The sequence below is a fragment of the Mauremys mutica genome, chromosome 7 (genome assembly GCF_020497125.1).
Source record: "Mauremys mutica isolate MM-2020 ecotype Southern chromosome 7, ASM2049712v1, whole genome shotgun sequence".
In the NCBI taxonomy this organism is placed as follows: domain Eukaryota; kingdom Metazoa; phylum Chordata; order Testudines; family Geoemydidae; genus Mauremys; species Mauremys mutica.
In genome coordinates this window covers 104,925,572-104,943,071 of record NC_059078.1, presented here as the reverse complement: position 1 = coordinate 104,943,071, position 17,500 = coordinate 104,925,572, and the positions used below count along the sequence as shown (strand labels likewise).

The following is a 17,500-nucleotide window of genomic DNA, read 5'->3' as shown; positions in this document are numbered from 1 at the left end:
AGCACAGCAAAGGGAAATAGTTTTTAAACAAATGATGGTATCTGTGTCCAAACAGAAAAGGTAGAGCAGGCTTGTACAAATGCCATTGCCTAACATCTCGATGGAACAGAATAGATAACAAACTTCAGTTTTGATATGTTCTCTTTTGTGATGGCATTAACATTAGTGAAAATAGTGCTTGAGAGGCATATCTCATATATGGTGGAAACTTTACTGACCATTCATTTATACGTAGCCTCTCTCTCTAAAATGTCCATTTCTTTTGAATTTTTGTATCTAGAAAATGTGATACAAGGTATTCAAAATATGTTCTCTGTGTGATGGGGCAGCTGGCCAGTTTACTGCTATTAAGGTAGTGCATTTGTATTATAGTCTAAAGAATAGTTGTATGATCATTGCTTGAATTCCTTGGATTTCTGAATCATTTCCTTTCTGTTATGCTTATCTGCCCTTTGTAGACTTTCTGAAGTGTTTCTAGACAGATTTTTTTTTACCAATTTTGCTCCTGCATGCCCATCTTATTTTCTTTGCAGTGCCTGGGTAGCTTGTTTGCAAAGTTTACTTGGCCGCAATATCCCTTGGGGCTTGATTCAGGACAGCATGTGCATGCAGCCCTTGAAACCATGTCAAATAGTCCCCAGATCCTAAAAGGTTGGCTACCCTTGAGATAAGGCATCATGTTTAATGGCCTCAGTTTTTCTTTTAAGTGTTTATTTTTATAATACCTGCATGAAATGCCAAGATACTTACACCATATGTATTCGGCTTTTGAGTATAATTTGGCAGTCTACTCTGGTGAGCAAGAAGTTATGGAAAAATGAGTTTAAAAATATTTGTGAGTCCTTTTGACCATGTTAAGTCTTTCAGAAAATATTTTACAGAAACTCTTTCTGTGAGAGTAGAGTTAAATGCAACATAACAAATGTTCTGAATACATAGACAGGATTATGCATTTATTATAACATATTATTTAAATTCTTATTCACACAAATGGTTGGTAGTAAATATTCTGATATGCTGTGTGGAATGGGTGCTTTTTTTTTCTATTTATATTGATCAAAAATCCTGCTATCATACTAAAACAATAGAAGCACTGTTTCTCCCACCATGTCTGTTTCTGTAATCTAATTTAGGATTTGATGTGGGTTTAAATTGCTAATCATGCAAAAAATCATGATGCTGATATGGTTTGAATTCACACATTATTTTTTATTAAAAAGAATAAGAAAATAAGGACACAGTGGGAATTGTACATGCAGACTGGTTACAGAATCATGCCCAGAAAGATTTGTTGTGGGTTTCTTGTGGTTTTTTTAACAAATAGCCTTATATAGTTTCACATGATTATATTATATCCTGGGTTATGTCTCAAATATCCAGTACAAAACCTCCCATAATATTGGAGACTTTTATTATTATTTATTTTTAATAATGCAAATAGAGATTTTTTTTAAAAAATTGAAGTGGGTAACTATTTGTCAATGAGGACTAAATTGGAAAATGTTTGACTAAGCAGAACCCATGTGAGGAAGCAGACTTTATCAATAGTCTAGGAATAGTGGATATGTGTTCGGTGAAAGCTGTTGTATCACAGACTGTATGCTATATTTAAAAAGACAAAGAAAAAGACCTCAGCTACTGGTACTTTTTTCTGTAGCAGCCTTGGACTCTGGCTTTCCTACACAAAGTTTGTGAAGGAGCTGTTAGCTATGGCAGAGGGGACAGAGGACAGCTGGATTTAGACCGCTTTGCTTTGGCCCCAGTGGTCCAGAAGGGAGACGATAAGAGTTCCAGTACAGTGGGTAGAAAAGTGTCTTTGACAGCCAGGTGAGCTGCCTGTTTGCATGCAGTCCCTAGGGTGCTTCAGACTCTCCTTGGAAGAGGAAGAAAGGGAGCAGAGCTGACCTCCAGAGAGAGGAAACGGGCCTGATGGGTTGATTCTCTAGTCCCTTATGTGCTACAAAAGAAGTCCAGAAGGGCAGAATGTAGAGTTAGAAACACTACCAAGGTGAAAAGAGGGTTTTTGTTTGCTTTTTCAAAGCAAACTACCTAGTTATTTAGATCAGAGAATCCTCACAATACCTGGAAAAGTCAAATGAAGAGTGAGCATTATTTTCTAATTTTCTTAAAAAGTGGAAGCATTTAGTAAGGGGGCAGGAGTGGAAATGGGGGCTCAGACTGATAGTACCAGCTCACTTTGCCAAATCAGGGATCAGAATACCAGATTCTTTATCTGACAAGAGGAGGGATACCCTCTAAAAATGACAATTTCAGCTTGGATGGGGTGCTTCATGCCTCCAAGGTAGACTGTTTAAAGTAAAGCCACAAAGCAAAACCTCCGGCAAATTTAAATGCGTGCATCTTTATTCCGTCCTCTGGTTAAAAGTTAGTAAACTTACACTGATCCATACTCATGTGTTTCTAATTATCTGTGGATGATGCAGTTGATATGGCCTGGCTGTGGGGAAAGTAGAGACCATTTAACAAAGTCTGTTTTAAGATTGTTACTTTGCTTTCTAGAGTTTTTATGTACTGTATGTATTTTAAGGTGGAAGGAATGTATCTCATTGACAATCTGCTCTATGATCTGTGCTTTTTTGGAAGCATGTGTGTTTGTTCTGTAGTGCCCAAATGTGTGCTTGGCGCTTCAAGAAGGTGTAGAAAGCTATGATCCCTGCCCCAGAGAGAATACTATCTAAATTTTGCATGCAACATAACTGAAAGTGAGAAAAGCAGGCCAAATTCTGTTCATTTGCATTTTCCTTTCAAGTCAATGAGATTTGACCATGCAAGTACAAAGTGACAAAATATTCTCCTTGTAGGGTGACTGTACAGATCCCACGGGGATCAGCTCTGGATCCATTTCTGTTCAGTATGTTCAACAATGTTTTAGATAATGGCAGAGAGAGTACACTTATAAAGTTTGTGCACGATACCAGTCTGGGAGGGTTTCAAGTACTTTGCAGTATATAATTAAAATTCAAAATGATCTGGCAAACTGGAGAAATGGTAGCAAGAAAATAGGATGAAATTCAATAAGGACAAATGCTAATTACTCCACTTAGGAAGCAACAATTCAGTGCACACATACAAAATGAGAAATGACTGCCTAGGATGGAGTATTGCACAAAGGGATCTGGGGGTCATAGTGGATCAGAAGCTAAATATGAGTCAACAGTGTAACACTGTTGCAAAAAAAGTGAACATCATTCTGGGATATATTAGCAAGAGTGTCGTAAACAAGACACGAGAAGTAATTCTTCCTCTCTACTCCACACTGATTAGTCCTCAACTAGAGTATTGTGTCCAGTGGACAAATTGGAGAAAATCCAGAGAAGAGCAACAAAAATGATTAAAGGTTTAGAAAACATGACCTATGAGGGAAGATTGAAAAAACTGGGTTTGTTTAGTCTGGAGAAGAGAAGACTGAACGGGAACATAACAGTTTTCAAGTACATAAAAGGTTGTTACACAGAAGAGGAAGAAAAAATGTTCTCTTTAACTTCTGAGGATAGGACAAGAAGAAATGGGCTTAAATTGCAGCACGTCAGTTTAGGGTGGACATTAGGAAAAACTTTCCTACTATCAAGGTAGTTAAGCACTTTAATAAATTGCCTAGGGAGTTTGTGGAATCTCTATCATTGGGGATTTCTAAGAGCAGGTTATATAAACACCTGTCAGGGATGCTCTAGAAATTCTTAGTCCTGCCATAAGTGCAGAGGACTGGACTAGAGGACCTGTTGAGGTCCCTTCCAGTCCTACATTTCTACGATTGCTGCACACAGGAGGGAGTTCCAGTCAGTCTCCCTTCTCCATCCCCTATTTAAGAGAGAAAAATCATGGCTTGGATTTGAGTAGATGTTGCCTTCATGGAGGCGTGACACTCTATACCTCAGGGGAGTGCCCTGTAACCACATATTCCTCATCTCTATATAATTGCTATATTGCATATAAAGCATTCTATGTGAGGTATCAAGGGAAAGGTTATGATCTGCTGAAAACCCACTGCTCCATCTAAATATGTATATCATTAATGCATATGAAGTTCTGATAATGTGTTGTATAGTTGTCACTAAAATATGCTGTGAGTTGGGGAGTCATCCAGATATTAGATCCCCAGAGACAAGGACAAGGGAGCTAACCAACACCTGAGCGGGTGTCAAACAGTCACCAGCCATTGTCCAGCAGAGGAGTTACAATTCAATGACTCACTCACAGGAGACACATCAGGATATTGCTTCATCCTGGGACTCAGCAATGCCCACCAGACATGCCTGGACTTGTGTTCTCAAAGCACGTGGACTAAGGGTATAAAACAGAACACAGTGACCCCATGCTTGGCCTTTTTCTCCTCTTCTCTTCTCCTCCCTCCTCAACCTATGCTGCAAGCAACAAAGATACTCAGAAGACTGAAGACTCCAACAGAGGAGACTGGCCCAGGTTTCTAGGGTGAAACCTGTGTACTATGAACTGTAATATCCAGTGGGGTGAGAAAAACTGCTTAATCTAGATGTTACCCACTCTAATATGGTTAAGAGTTTAGACTGCATGCTTATATTTAATTTTATTTTGGTAACCACTCTGACTTTTTGCCTATCACTTATAATCACTTAAAATCTATCTTTTGTAATCAATAAACATGTTTTATTGTTTCCCTGAAGTGCTGTCCTGCCACAGGAAGTACTAAGTGATGCCAAAGAGGGACTAGACACCCTGATCTTGTTATATTGAACATAAGTTCCTTTTGGGTTGACAGGATACCACGTAAGTAAAATGCTTAATTATAGGAGGAGTTACATGTTGTTATATTTCCTTCAGAGAAGGAGAGAAGCATTTTTCAATTCTACCAGGTAGAGTAAGGTATTACACTTGATTGTAAAGACTGTCCCCTCTGAATACGATATCACTACTTTCTGTGATTTGCTGTATATGTGATTAATAAAACCAGCAAAGTGTCCTGTGGCACCTTATAGACTAACAGACGTATTGGAGCATGAGCTTTCGTGGGTGAATACCCACTTCGTCGGATGCATGTAGTGGAAATTTCCAGAGGCATCACATACAGTGCCCAGCTAAAACCTCTCCAACGCATCATCAGTGATCTACAACCCATCCTGGAGAATGATCCCTCACTTTCACAGGCCTTGGGTGGCCCACCAACCTGAAGCACATTGTCACCAGTAACTACACACCACACCATAGTAACTCTAACTCAGGAACCAATCCATGCAACAAACCTCGATGCCAACTCTGCCCACATATCTACACCAGCGACACCATCACAGGACCTAACCAGATCAGCCACACCTTCACCAGTTCATTCACCTGCACGTCCACCAATGTAATATACGCCATCATATGCCAGCAATGCCCCTCTGCTATGTACATCGGCCAGACTGGACAATCCCTACAGAAAAGGATAAATGGACACAAATCAGATATTAGGAATGGCAATATACAAAAACCTGTAGGAGAACACTTCAACCTCCCTGGACACACAATAGCAGATTTAAAGGTAGCCATCCTGCAGCAAAAAAACTTCAGGACCAGATTTCAAAGAGAAACTGCTGAGCTTCAGTTCATCTGCAAATTTGACACCATCAGCTCAGGATTAAACAAAGACTGTGACTGGCTAGCCAACTACAAAAGCAGTTTCTCCTCCCTGGGTGTTCACATCTCAACGACTAGAAGAGGGCCTCATCCTCCCTGACTGAACTAACCTCGTTATCTCTAGCCTGATTCTTGCCTGCATATTTATACCTGCCTCTGGAAATTTCCACTACATGCATCCGACGAAGTGGGTATTCACCCACGAAAGCTCATGCTCCAGTAAGTCTGTTAGTCTATAAGGTGCCACAGGACTCTTTGCTGCTTTTACAGATCCAGACTAACATGGCTACCCCTCTGATATGTGATTAATGTGAGTTTACTGTTTGTTCACTGTATGGTATAAATAGAGCTGTATCCCCTTTCTTTCCAGTGTAGGTATATTGCTGATTAATTATGTTGTAAGGGGAAGAGGAGGGGAGATAAAAGAATGGGTGTCTATCATTCCTTATTATATGATGTCACAAACCTGTCAAGATTAGTGCATTTGTTTTTCTCTGCTTTTGCTGATTTCATAATAAAGAAGATCAAATTAGAATCTTTAAGTAATTGAGCATGGTGTACTTTTCATAAAGTTGAAAAATATTTCAACTAGGAAAAGGAAGGAAGAAGCCTTAAGTAGACAAGTCATCCATGTATCAAGAAGAAAGCAAATCATATTTTATCATCAGTATTAAGCAGAAACTAAGAGAGGACAAGAAGGGAGTAATAAACATAGAACTGGAAGACAAATGGAAATTCAGACAAAAGTAGTATAATTTGAGGGGACATTTGAATGAAAATGAGGATAGTGTGTTCACAGGCAAAGGGTGGTGGTTCCAAATATATAATGAGCAACAGATGAGGATGTGCATCAGAGGAGGAGATGGGAACAGCAATTGAACAGGAAAATTGGGAAGATTGAGAGGGCTAGTGAGGAATGTGCATAGATAAGATATAAGCAGAGCAGTGTTGTGCAGAGGTTTGAGTCAGGAAGAGGCATTTGAGGTTATGCAAGGTTTTCTAAGTGTGTTGAAGACTTTTTGTTTTAATTTAAAGGAGCAGTAATTGTGGTGGGATTTTATTCTCTTCTTGTCAGACCCTAGTCTATGACAATGTTCTGCCTTAGTGGTGTATATTCTTATCCAAATATTCTCTGTGCTGAAAAGCAATATATAGGACACATGAATAATCTCACTGGACATTTTTATGTTTATTATGTTCAGTTCATTTTTCCATCACTGATTTTCTTTTGCTGTACCTTATATAAATCCGTTTCACACTGCATTGCATATAAAAGCTTAAGTGTATATCAGACTTCGTTGATAAATATACACATTGCTAGGTAAAGCTGAAGGAAACAAGTAACATTAATCACAGTAATTCATAACTATAAACCCTGTTTTGCTCAAGTTGTGTGTGATAAAACAATTGCAGTTGTAATTCTCATTTGCCCTCCCATGAAATCTATTTTCTCCCCTTCTCCTTTCTCCACTCTAGCAAGTGTAATATATGTGTAATATATATATATATATTACACACTGCTAGTACTATAGATTTTTTTGGAGTTTTGCAAATCAGTTATTACTTTTCCTATGTAATATGTGCCTAGAGTCATATAATACAAAAATTCTACTGCTTAATGATAGTCATCCTTCAACTGGGTTTTAAACAACAGCAACAAAAAAGCAGCCACATGCTTTCTTTAGTTAATTTTAATATGAACATTCTGTCCAGATTACTTCAAGATGTCTCTTCGTACTATTAACACAGACTAAGTAGTTTTTGCAAAAGGTAGAAAAGCTACTAGTAATCTCTCCAGATCCTGTAGAATGTATGTTGTTAAATATAGTAAAATGATTGTTTCACTGAGTACAGAGAAGGCATTTGACTGTGTAGAGTGAACATTTTGTTTTCACAATACTAGAAAACATGGCCTAGAGACAAAATGTTTCATACACTCTGTATGGTTCTACAAGTCGCACTCCTTATTAATGTAATAAATTACATTTTCTCCTCCACTCAGTTTAACTACTGGTATATAGCAAAGATGCTCACACTTTCTGCTTCTGTTTGATATACAATTAGAAATCCTGATAGCCCTCGGTGGATCACTTTACTTCATCAATAGAATCAAAACATGGACTAAAGAATATAAAACAGCATTTTATGATGATTTACCTTTGTCACACATACATCCCAGTCACTTCCCATATTGATAGATCTAATCAATTGAGATTGTACTTGGAATATAAAATTAATTTAACAAATCAGAGGTTTAACTTACGGAGGAATAGAATACAAAATGACATGTTCCCTCCCTTACCCCCCCCCCCCACACTCTTACACACACATCCCCCCAAATTGAGCTACACGAAACATAGCTTGGTGACAGTTCAGGATCTGGGCCCAGAATTCTACCTGTTTCAAAATGGAGGAATGTTTTGCTGATACATTTTATCTGTTTATTTTATTTGTTCTGCTCATCATGTACAATCAAAGATTAGTTGCTATCCTCTCATGCAGTGTAGTTCACAAATATGGTGATACAGAATAGTTTAGATTTTTATGTAGTATGGCAATCCACATGGTTTAATAATCCGTCTCACTATGGAAATATGAAATTCAGTTTATAAGGAATGAGTGTGGAAGGGCTTATCAAATCAGTGCATACACTTGATCAAAAATTGCAAAAGGATGTGACTGTATCAATAACACAAGAAAGTGCACGCTCACAGAAGTATTTGAAATAAACTCTTTTACAGCAAACAGCAATCTTCAGCTGACATAGGTAATTGCACTTTCCATGTATTTATTCCAATGAGTTACACCGTGAGTAAATGTCCAAATTCTGTTCTCCGTGCCTTTGTGCAATTCATCATAAATTTCACTTTTTTCCACTTAGAACTTGGTTCCTAGGGTTTTCTTCCAGGATTTCCTCTGTCATCTAACTCCCTTAGTTTCCTCTTCCTAAGAGCTATTCCCACTTCCCTTTTATCCCATGTCGTCAACTCCACTTACCACAAAGCATCCACAGAAATTCAGCAGTTTTATACAGGGTCTTTACACCTGCTTAGAGTGTAGGTTAACAGAAGAGCCTTGCCACTCTGTTAGGAGCAAAATACTGCTGCTGACAGAAGAGCCACAAGAAAGTTAAAAGGCAGCAGAGCTGGTAGAGTCCCATTGTGTGGAGAATTCCAGCCATTAAAACTGTGCTGCCCACACACTGTGCAGAGGGCTGCTTTATATCACTAGTCTCCAAACCCATTGCATAGAAGCTGTGGGGCAAGGGCCTGACCAATGTATCTGATGGGAGGGCATAAGAGGCCCTCCACTCTTTTAAAACCTGTTTGGTTGGGAGGGAGACTGTGTATGTGGGTCAGTATTTAGCCCCTGAAAAATTGACCCAAACCAGACCCTACTATCAGAAAACAAACTTTATGCCTCAGCTCCATCACATGTTCTCTTTAGCTTCAAAAGCTTAATTGACTGGGGAAAAATTCTCTACCCTGGCAAGAAGCCCCAAGTAAATCAGCTTTATATATGGGAATCTATGCAAGGTTAGAATGACTGGAGTTTTATCCACAGTGTGGGACAGCCATTCCACAACTGCTTACTGTAGTGTTTAAGCTTTAATAGTGGTTATTGCCTATTATGTGTTAGTGGAGGCTTTGGCCAGTTTCCCCATTAACCATTTCCCTGCCCCTTCCTTAACAGTTCTCAATCCCACATTGGTGGTAATAAGCAGAGGGCCTCTGCAGATTCTCTATGCCCTTCTTCCCCCACTATTTTTTATTTATTGATTGGATTTTGTGCACCCTTTTGAGAGCAGTTGGAAGCAGGTGTTCTCTTGGAAATATTTGCAAGGTGCTTTGAATTCTTATGGGGAAAGTTCTATATAAATATAAGACCATATTATTTCACTTTGAGGTATTGAGTTGCAGGAAAGTATTACCAAGTAGTCCTACTGAGAACATAGATGTGCATATGTAATTGTCAGTACATGAGCAAGAAGGAATTCTTTGTCAACAATTGATTTTTGAGCCTATTTGCATTCTCATATAGCACTTGTCTAGAGTACCATAAACAAACAGACATTATGAACACATAGAACCACAATGATTTTTAAATTAAAAACACTTTGTATAGATTGATTCTACTCTGACTTAAACTGGAAAATTATGTTTGATCCATAACTGTGCATGCTACATCAATTTGCATGGAAAACAGGAAATGTTGAGATATGTAGTAAGTGAGCTGTCATATCAAAAGTACTATGCAAAGTGTTCATAATGGTAGGGTAGATGAAAATATTAAACGGCCTACTAGACTGACTGAGCATCTAAATAGCCTGCAGTTTCAGAATATATATCTGCAGTGGAACTAATTATAGTCATTTGCTCGTGACTGAGACTGTAAAATATTCATTTTTACTACAGCAGGATACTGTCCATTGTAAATGCAGGATTGTGGTCGATACACAGTGTTCAATACACTTTATGGTAACGTGCCAGGTTTTTTTCCCCCCCTAGAAATGGCCAGTGGCACATTACTACTGGCTTATGCTTGCTAATGTTTATTTTTAGCTTGAATTAAAGCTACCAGATTAGGTGAAGAACTGCACTTATGTCTACTATGTCCACTAGCAATGCTAGTTCAGGGAAATATATTTATAATTTCTCACAACAGATGCAAATCTTTGATCATTTTTATATTTTAAAAGAGTACAAAATTGTTATTTGACTCTTTATCTTTGGTACTTCATAACAAAAATTCTGAGAGTTTCGAAAGGGTTCTTGCTGTTTCCATCTGTACAAAGTTTATATTAGCTTTATAAATTCAACTATCAACAGACACTGCTGAAGCCTTCCACACTTTGGTTTATTTATATGGCTTCCCTTGAGTCAAAAATATCTGTGTGTATATAAATATGCATGTGTGATAGATAGACAAATACGTATAGTGTTTGTCATCAGGATTTTTTTTTATTATTTTATTTATTTATTTATTTGTAATTCTATCTGATTTAGCCAATGGGATGGCTCAGCTAGAGGGTGAATTTATACAGTCGCACTGGATGTATGGGAATTCATTTTTTTATAGCACTGAAATTAAGAGCGTTTCTAGACAGTGATGCAGCAGACAGGGATGATTCCTACAGGTGATTGCCTCTGAGCTTTGAAGAATTTTGTTATAGCAAGCATATGCCATTGACCTCCTCTGAACAAAGATTTCTCTCATGGTGACCCTTGAAGTGGTAGATACATTGTGTCTGCTCTGAAGGTGCTAATTCAACAAAAGCAAGATATAGGGATCACCAAAGAGAATTAAAACTATGAAACACAACAGCAGAAACTGAGCTTGTGATTTTTTTAAATCAGAATTCAGTGATACAATTGAGACATTTTTAAATCAGCGTATAACTCCCATTAACTCACTGGAATTTGTTCATTTACCCTTTAAGATATCTTTTAAAAAAAGATAAGGGAAACTGACATTTTTGTGAAAAATATCTTATCTTGTGTACTTGTGGCATTTTGTTTGTGTGCTGTCGGAAACTGTTTTCAAGAATGCAAGTTCTGTTGTTGGGAAATAAAATGAATTCCATATTGCAATGTCACGCTTTATGTATTAGGCTGAATTACTCATTATGTTCCCATCACTGTTAACATTTTAAAGCCTACATGTAACCTGACTCTGTACTCTTTCAGTATTTTAATCTTATCGTGCCTTTCATGGAAAGTGTGCCCTGTAGATGACTGTAAATTGTCATTTTTAGGGTTTCCCAAATCTTTCTTATGCGTAGCTTGAGTTGTTTCTTTAAATTCTGTCTGTGATATGGGCACTATTAATTTATTTTAATACATTTGCTTTGGATTTTGTGGTTATAACAAGAAAAATCCTTAGCTTTGATGATTTCATGTTCTTATTTAAGAAAATACTCAAGCGTAGCTGTCTTAAGTGCCTGGTTTATTTTCCAAATGCATTTGCTGGGTGATGGAACAGATCTTGCCATATATTGGCAGCATTATGGAGTTAGATTCTTGGCTGAACTCTCCGGAGATCACAAACGATCACACTCGTTCATGGTAAAATAACTAAAAGTAACACATACTGCAGATTAGTTCCAAGGCCACTAGCATTATTTATTTAACAATGAATGAGTATATAACAACTATTAAAAATCTGGCTCTGCTTGCTTAACACAGAGCTGCCATCCAGCCTGATTTGGAAGACTATTAAACCTCAAAAAGATATGTTCAAATAAACAGAAGTACGAATATTCCACGTTAGAGCTAACATTTTATTTTAAAGTCACCTTTTTGTAGATAGCTAAGAGAGTACAGATGGCCTTTAAGCTCACTCAGAGTGTTTAGGCTTAAGCAATACTTAAGGTGGAGACTGAAGCCCTAACCTAGATAATTTTGCTTTTGTTTTATGTCAGTTGTTTTTTACATTTAATATTGTGAAATCAAAATACAAATTACAAATATTTAAAAACACCTTTAGGCCTCTTTAAAGACAGAGAGAGAAAAAAATATGGACCTTGCCCCAGACAATTTATGATCTACTTTTTCTGTGGCTATATGTAACTTTTTGTCTAAATTCCAGGAGAGGTCGTTTGATTTTTGTTGCTCCTCCTATGCAGTTCAACAACCATTGCCCATTTCTTTGAGGAAGGGGAATGTATTCTTTTAGATACTAACATACCTCACTGGAATAGGCTTTAATCTCCTCTGATGGCTAAAAGTACAGCATCCAAAAATACTTCTGTTAGCTTCCTGTTTTCTCTCCCACAGTTTCATTTCTGAACTCTGCCAAATACAATCTAATTTCTTTTTAACATACCTTTTAATAAATACTTCTTTACATTTCTGCCATCCCCATAACTTTATAAATCCTACTTTTATATTTAGTCTACTGTCACCATAGAAACCTTCTTTTGTTTCATATTTGGGCAGAAAGCCATGTTTTCAAACAACCTTTACTTGTCATCAAGCATACGCAGAATAAGGGAAAAGACAAGATATCAAACTTTACAACTTTTACATACATAAATCAGAATATGAAATATATTTTATAGCATTAGTGATAGCTCTATATTGTACACCATGCCTATTTAGCATAATGGGGTCCTGACTATGCATTGGTGGTTTTTAGGCACTACTGAAATAGAAATAATTAATAGAGTCTGATTAATGATCAGAGTAAATTATACTGTTCAGTGTGAATTACCGATCTCCCTTATATTCAGTTTCCTGAAACACAAGGAAACGATGAAATTGGTATTGCTGAATTGTGGTTTAGTTTTGACTCTTAATGCAATTTAAAGATGTGGTTGGTTGGTTTTGGCATGAACTGAGCTTGCTGCTGGCATTATATCCATGTAAGAGAAAATGCAGGATGAGGACAAGGAAGGAATTAGGAACCAGCACCAATAGAGTAATTTATAACAATTTAGATTTTGTTTTTAAGTGAATTTAGTGATCAAGAAAGGTATTAAACTCCTCTATATGTATCCATCCCAAATAACACTTTGCAGTAAATGATATTAGAGACTATGACATGGGAGAGACTATGAAACAAATGATGCTTTGACATCTTCCTTCCACTTCTCCCTTTAAACAATCATCCATGTGACTGAGAAGAGTAGAGATGCTGACCTCAGATAGCATTTTTATTAAAGGGAGGGAGGAGCCTCTAAAGTTGTGAAAAAGTAACAGTGCTTCTAGTGATGGTAGCATGAGAACAGTACACTTAATTTAATTAAATAAAAAGAAACCTAACCGGATGCTTTTTTCAAGGGTGAGAAAGACAGTGTGAAGGCTCTTTTTGTATCTAATTCAAGAAGCAAATATCACATTTTAGCCCCTTCGGGTGTTTTGTTATATTTGAATCTAGTTAAGAAAAATGATAGCCGGGACACACTTTGGGTGAGATCCTGGCTCTCCTCTAGCCCCACCCCATTTTCCCTGTTTTGTGCTGCTACTGAAAGGAAGACAGAAGGCTGTTTTAACTGGCCAGTTTGTAGATTTTTCCAGTGAAGGGGAATCCCTAGGTAATGTTGTGGAAAGGGTTCATTATATAGCAACTGCACTCAAGTCAGTATGGTGGTAAGGGGAAAAAATACTTCCCAGTCCCCCTAAAAAAGGGGCAGCCAGCATAATGCCCACAGAAGGTCTTGATCAAACCTGGTAGTTTACCACCTACATGGGAGGGAGGGTGGGCCCTGCTTCAGTCTGCTCCATGTTAAAGGGAGGCTTCTGGCGCAGAGCTGCCCTTTTTAAACCCTGCATTTCGAGGGGATGAGTCAGTGACCGTGCTGATCCTTCTGCAGAAGTTTTCATCTCCCCTCCCCACCCCCCGCCATAAAGCACTGTTCCCTTCATTTAGCCAGCCAGACAAATTACCACCCTACCCCTCCACCCCGCTTAAAGATGCAGGGCTGTCATTATATGTGATGTTAATGAAGATTGCTTTGGAGTCTTAAATTGTTATGGTGTTTTGGAGCAGATCATACTCTTTTTTGTTAAAAAGAGATGTATAGACTAGGTGCGGGGAATTCTGTTTCCTAACTTTTGCAGCAAGTGCTATTGCATTGTAAATCTAGAGTAACTTCATTGACTTCTCTAGCCATCGGTTTTCTTTACCTGTAGTTATATCTCTATATCAGCCTTGCAAAATCCACCTCCATTCGACCATGTAAAAAACATTCATAGGGTGAGTTTACTTCTACAGGTATTTAAAAACAAAAACAAATGCTAAGTTTCTAGCCCTAGTTATGAAGAAAACTGTAAAAATATGAATCCAGTGTGCTCCACTGACAATTCAGTAGCAGATAAAGTGTAGAAACTGTTCCCCTCTAGGAGGCTGAGACCTGGCCCATTGTTGTTTTGGGGTTGGGTTCTTTAGGCTGGGGAGAGGGTTTGTTTGTTTTGTTTTCCTGCCAGATTCCATTGTCCTGTGGGAAGTATGTTTTGAGTAAGGACCCAGTCCTGCTCCCACTGGAATTTCAATGAGGTTTACTGGTTGCAGGATTGAGAAACTCCGTACAAAGTTGGTACTAGTCTACTAAATACTCCATTGTATCTGATTTGACTCTTGCACTTTCTCTGACACATATGTCACATGCTCACCAACTCATCCAAAGTCTGTTATTCCGCAGATTCTCAGTCAGTTCCAGTTTAGATGCTCCAGGGCAGCAGCTTCCGCTATTAATAGGCTACTAGTTTTTGTTGTTTTTTAATATAATTTTAGCATATTTTGTTGTATGTTAGTCAGTATGAAGTTCATGCTCCTTTTTGACTATATGTCAAAATGTTTTCAAAACCCCATCTTCAGAAACATATGTTGAATGTAGGAACATCTGGTTGGCTAAGTTCAATGGTAGATGTCTGTGTTATCAGTTTATTCCTTCAGAAGGAAACGTGGACAGTTGTTACAACAGGGGATTGGAGAGACTAGGGGGATAATAAGAAGAATCTTACTCGGTTCATGGGAATGTCTAGTGAGAGAGAAGAACAAACACAAGCTGGACCTTATTGTCAAGCAGAACTTCATTTTAAAATATTCCATTTTGGAAGCATTCCTCATTCAGAAGATCTTCAGCATACATTCAGGAAAAGTTGGTGTCATTCACTTGCACACTTACCATGCAAATTTCATTGGGACTCTCTTGTGTATATGAAAGCCTAAAGAAAAAAAATGCTTAAAAAAGCTAAATGTGAAGCTCATCTATATAAGGCATTCATATTATTAAAAATAGAAAATAAAGTTTGAATAAAAGATAATCACTTTAATAAACAAAATCACTTTTAGCTTGTTTAGAATTAACTTGAAAAATACACTGACAGTAGAGATAGGTCTATCAATAAATTTCCTTTCTGCAGAGAGAACATCCAACAAAATGAAATGTTTTCTTGCAGCAGAAAAAATTTAAATAAATAAAGGCTAGGTTGTCCTTTGCTTCTATAGGCAGATGTTTGAAAACCTGGTGGATCCAGGGTGGGGCTATGGAAGGTGGAAGGGTTATGGAGAAAACAGTATACCTTCTGTTTCAAGTAATATTAATTTCTTACTCTAGCACCCATTTGCTTCAGCTGTTGTTTTTCAGAGGCACAGACAATGGTAACCTGCACAGTCATTGGCTCCGTAATTCAAGAGTAAAGCAGGCTTTAAATTCACAGCATTTGGATCCCATTGTGATCTAAAACAAATCTAAAACAGAGCTGAAACTGAGGTCCTCTCGAAAACAAAACCTAACCTGTTTGTATACTACACTGTGCCTCATATCCCCCAAATAGCACACAGTTCCAACAAAATGCCTGTGAGGCTCCATGCTGTAAGGCTATTAAAGTGGCTGTTTCTTAGCTGTTGCGCTGTTAAAAATATTAACTTGTAGGTCTAGAGAACCAGCAAAAACACTTCTCTACAGTCAAAACTGTGGTTCAGTTCACCAGTGCTAATGCTAGTGACTCAGTCTTTTGCTTAGGATGGGGGTGGGGGAATTGGAACACTGTCAGAATCACTGAGAGTCAAACAGGAATTCTTGTGCAGTGAGTCTCCAGATTTGATAACCACAAGGAAGAAAGGAGCGTATTTTTCCTCATTGGTGGGGCATAGTTGTTGACCAAAGAAGAGTGATAAATTTAGATTATTTTGGCATCTGCAGGTCATTACTGGAATTATAGCAGCTCATTGCTAGGTCATAAAGTTACTCTGACAGGTTATGAATACTGAAGCTACTTTAACTATTGTGGCCTACTACATTATCCTCATTCATTATTGTCAAGAAGATATCCTCTTAGGAAGGCTGGGCATCAAATAAAAAAAAGGATAAAAGAAGAAAGAAACATTTATACTGTATTTCTTATTTTTAAAAAAAAATTGTGTGATAGGATAAAAGGGAAAATTAAGCTGCTCTAGAGGAAAGAAGTACAATTGATGGTTTTCTAGACATTTTATATTATTTATGTTTCACTTATGCTAAGTAATTTCCTTAATTGCTGTGCTTTTAAAGGTAGCCAGATACTTGTTCAAAAAGCAGTCATAGCTCATACGGATGAGAACTATTTGATATTTTAATTATTGGTTGCACACAGACTATCTAGCTATTGCATATGCAGTACAATGTTGTAGATATACCAGTATATTTTGCTGTAAGTTTTCATATACATAAATCCATTGGTTACTCCATACTACTTAGTAATGTACTTTTTCTTCATGTTTTAGTTACGTGCTCTTCCACCCTGGCAGTAAAGCTAGCACATGTCAATTCTTATTAAGTAACATCAGAGGAAAATTCTTTAAAACATCAGGGAAAAACAGTTGACTAGAAAAAATAGGTTTTACTGAGGCATACTTAACCAAAATATAAACATACATAAAAATATAGATCACTATTTCCCAGTTTGGGACAGGTCATTTCTAAGTCATTTTATTAGGCTATGGCAAATAAACAGAGTAAAATTTAATAGCACAAAAATTAATGACATGGGACCTGCATAGGGGACTGGACATTCAAAATTAATTCTCGATTTGACCTAAAACACTTAAATCTTTAATTAGAAAACAATTAGGTAATGAAAATGAGCTAGTTGCTCTACAGTGATATTGTTTTGTAATGCAAGTTGACCTAGCCTTTAGGGCTGTAACCTTTGTATAACTTATTGATTGGTGTCAGCAATTAGATATTGTATGACATGGACTTTTTGTTGTTGTCTCATTTTTAGTCTATATGAGTTAAACTCACCTCTATGCACAGAGCCTCCACAAGGCTCTTTACATAAGTCTTCATATGGCCACACCTCATGTACAGATCTTGGGATGAATTATATACTATGGGTTTTCATTAATATGTTAAAACAATACATAATAATGCAGAACTAAGATGAACTGGAGTCTAGATAAACTG

General features: G+C 37.4%; 1 protein-coding gene across 2 annotated transcripts in view; it reads left to right on the top strand.

The window, feature by feature from the left end:
• MGMT (O-6-methylguanine-DNA methyltransferase) overlaps positions 1–17,500 on the top strand; it is a 319,861-nt gene that overhangs the window by 217,885 nt on the left and 84,476 nt on the right. The gene's annotated exons all lie outside the window — the stretch shown is intronic.